Raw genomic sequence first — 3376 nt, forward strand, 5'->3', positions numbered from 1 at the left:
GGCAATGGAACCATAACAATTTGGTTTGAGAGTATTTTTTTATAATTTCGGCAATGGAAACATAACAATTTGGTTTGAGAGTATTTTTTTTATAATTTCGAAAATGGAACCAAAACAAATTGGTTTGAGAGTATTTTTTTTTAATAATTTCGACAATGGAACCATAACAATTTGGTTTGAGAGTATTTTTTTTTATAATTTCGGCAATGGAACCATAAAAATTTGGTTTGAGAGTATTTTTTTTATAATTTCGGCAATGGAACCATAACAATTTGGTTTGAGAGTATTTTTTTTTATAATTTCGGCAATGGAACCATAACAATTTGGTTTGAGAGTATTTTTTTTAATAATTTCGGCAATGGAACCATAACAATTTGGTTTGAGAGTATTTTTTATAATTACGACAATGGAACCAAAACAATTTGGTTTGAGAGTATTTTTTATAATTACGATAATGGAACCAAAACAATTTTGGTTAACAGACCTGTAATTAAATACACGCCGGCATTAGCAGTCGATCATATTATTTATTTGGTATCTTCGCTGCTTAGAATTGTTCTGAAATTCAGTGAACAATTCCTTTCACTCCATAATACAATTACAAAAGTTTTGAAAATATTTATTGATTATGAAAAGCCAATGGGTGCAACATTTTGCCAATCCCAAATTATTTCGAATTAACCTGCCAAAGAAATCAGTTCAATTCTCTTATCGATTCAACAGTGTTGATTGTCATTATCTCCGCCCCCCCCCCCCCCCCCCCCCCCCCACCCACCCCGCGCCAGTCCTTGTTGTTTCTATTAACCAGTTTACTGCCTTACTCTGGAAATAAAATAATAATGTGAAATTGAATGTAAGCTTCAATTTAATTACAAAAAACCAGATCAAATGAACGCTCCGGGTTTCCCCTTTATCAAGAAAACAGGATGAATGAAACCCCACAGATGGATGAGATGATGTGGTAGTGGCGTAGTTTAGATGAATGATTCATGGCAAAAAATAATATCAAAGACCTGAGTGACGTCAACTTCATTCTATCTATAAGTTTATCAACTAAACGTATAGATTGTATGCGCTTGGCTTAGAAGCTCACAACATTGCCACCCGGAAGTAAATCGGACCAACACACAAAATTCTGTGTAACCATGAACGTTTATAGTCTGAACAATGCAGTTAAGTGAGAATAACTCATAAACGCGGATGGCAAAGAACAGTAACAAAGACCCGAGTGACGTCAACTTCAGTCAATCTATAACATCAATGGATGATACGACGATGTTAACGGCCAGATACTTATTTTACTCATAAGTACGGTGAGAGAATATGATTGAGTAAAAATCTTTTTTTTTCAAGGATTCAACTATTCACAGACATCATTACCGGATCTATTTTGATCGTTGATGACTCAAGAGATTCGTATCTATGTTGATTTACACAATACAGTTGTGTATTATATAGAATATACGACTGTCTGTTCCTAATAACATTTATTTCTCCGCATATATATATATATATATATATATATATATATATATATATATATAATGATAGTGATACTGATAATAATAATAATAATAATAATAATAATAATAATAATAATAATAATAATAATAATAATAATAATAATAATAATAATAATAATACTAATAATAATAATAATAATGATAACAACAACAACACTTATTATAGCTCTTTAACTCTTTCCTTACCATCCATTGTCAGGATTTTCTCCAAAACTCTCAGACCCAGCTAACACAAAAATAATAGATATTTTTTATCACTCAGACAGTGATAATAGCAGTAAGTTCTTGCCATACATAATTTTTTAAAGTAAAACATGCTCTACAATACATTGTTTGTTTTCTTAAAATTGGATGATGTCCTAAAAAAAATTGACTTAATGGTCTATTAATTTCGTCAATATCTTCACTAACTTTTGAGGTGTGTTCAATTAAAGGTACTTACTTAATCCTCTTCGGGCCTTGAGGCACATAGGGCATTCACCAGACATCTCCATTTTTTTGCGATCGGCTGCTTCTGCGGTGGCTGTATTCCAGGACAGGCCTGCCTCCTTTAATTCTTTCTCCATGGTCCTTCGCCAGGTTTCTTTGGGTCTTCCCCGCTTTCTCTTCCCATCTGCTATCCAGTACAGGGCTGTCTTGGGAAATGACCCTTTTTCCATTCTGGCCACATGACCCAGTCAACGCTATCTTCTTTTTATTTGGCTTTCAATGCTAGTGCAGTCAGCTTTCTTTAATAGATCCACTGTTTTTATTTTTGTAGGCCAAAATAAATTAAAAACTCTTTTCAGACATTTGTTCTGAAAGGCTTCTAGTTTTAGTATTAAGGAGGATGTCATTTTCCAGCTTTCATTTCCATAAAGCAGCACACTTAAAACATTGCTTTTGTATATTTTTAGCTTTGTCTTTCTCATAATTTTCTTTGATTTCCAAAAGTTTTTCAGCATGCCGAAAGCCTGGTTTGCCTTTTGAATTCTGTGCTTGATATCGTGTTCTGTATTTCCGTCGTCTGTTATTTTGGATCCGAGGTAGGAGAAATCTGTTACCTCTTCAATTATATGTTCATCTATCCTAATGTCACTGTAATGTGTTGGATTCACCCTAATGTGCACAGTCTTATCAAAATTTATTTTCAGTCCAATTTTCGAGGTTTTCTTGTGTAGTTTGTTTAGTTTCTCTGAAGCGTCTCTGTGTGTAGTGGAAACTAACGCGATATCATCTGCGTAGTCTATTTCTTCCAGAAAGGATGTCAGTGTCCAGCGAATGCCTCTCTTCTTTCCATCAATTGTATTTTTCATGAGTCAGTCAGGATAAACAGAAGCGGGGAGAGTATGCAGTCTTGTTTTACACCAGTTGCTACATTAATGCTGTCTGTTAAATTGTTACCACAGATCACTTGGCATTGGTAGTTGCTGTACATTGCTTTTATTAAGTTGACTATCTTCATCGGTATACCATAATGGCGGAGTATTTTCCACAGGAACTCTCTGTGTAAGCTGTCAAAGGCTTTATCAAAATCGACTCAAATGGTGTAGAGGGGGCTGTTCCATTGAATGCTTGGCTCCAAAATTTGTCATAGGGTAAATATGTGGTCACTACATGACTTCCCTTCTCTGAACCCTGCTTTTGAGAAGTGGTCAATTAAAGGTTACTGGGTACAAAATCATTCGTTTGATAAATCAGCTTTAAAGTTAATATAACATAATTTAATGTAATCAACATAAAAATAACAGAATAATAAACATTAAATCATTGTAAAAGATGTATTCATGCGCACAACAGCTAACATTGTAGGGGGATAAAGCCAAAAAGAATTATATCAAACATGCCAAAATTTTAATGCCTTGAGTCAAAAT

Source organism: Berghia stephanieae, chromosome 14 (genome assembly GCF_034508935.2).
Source record: "Berghia stephanieae isolate SIO BIC M18660-M18661 chromosome 14, UCSD_Bste_1.3, whole genome shotgun sequence".
Lineage (NCBI taxonomy): Eukaryota > Metazoa > Mollusca > Gastropoda > Nudibranchia > Aeolidiidae > Berghia > Berghia stephanieae.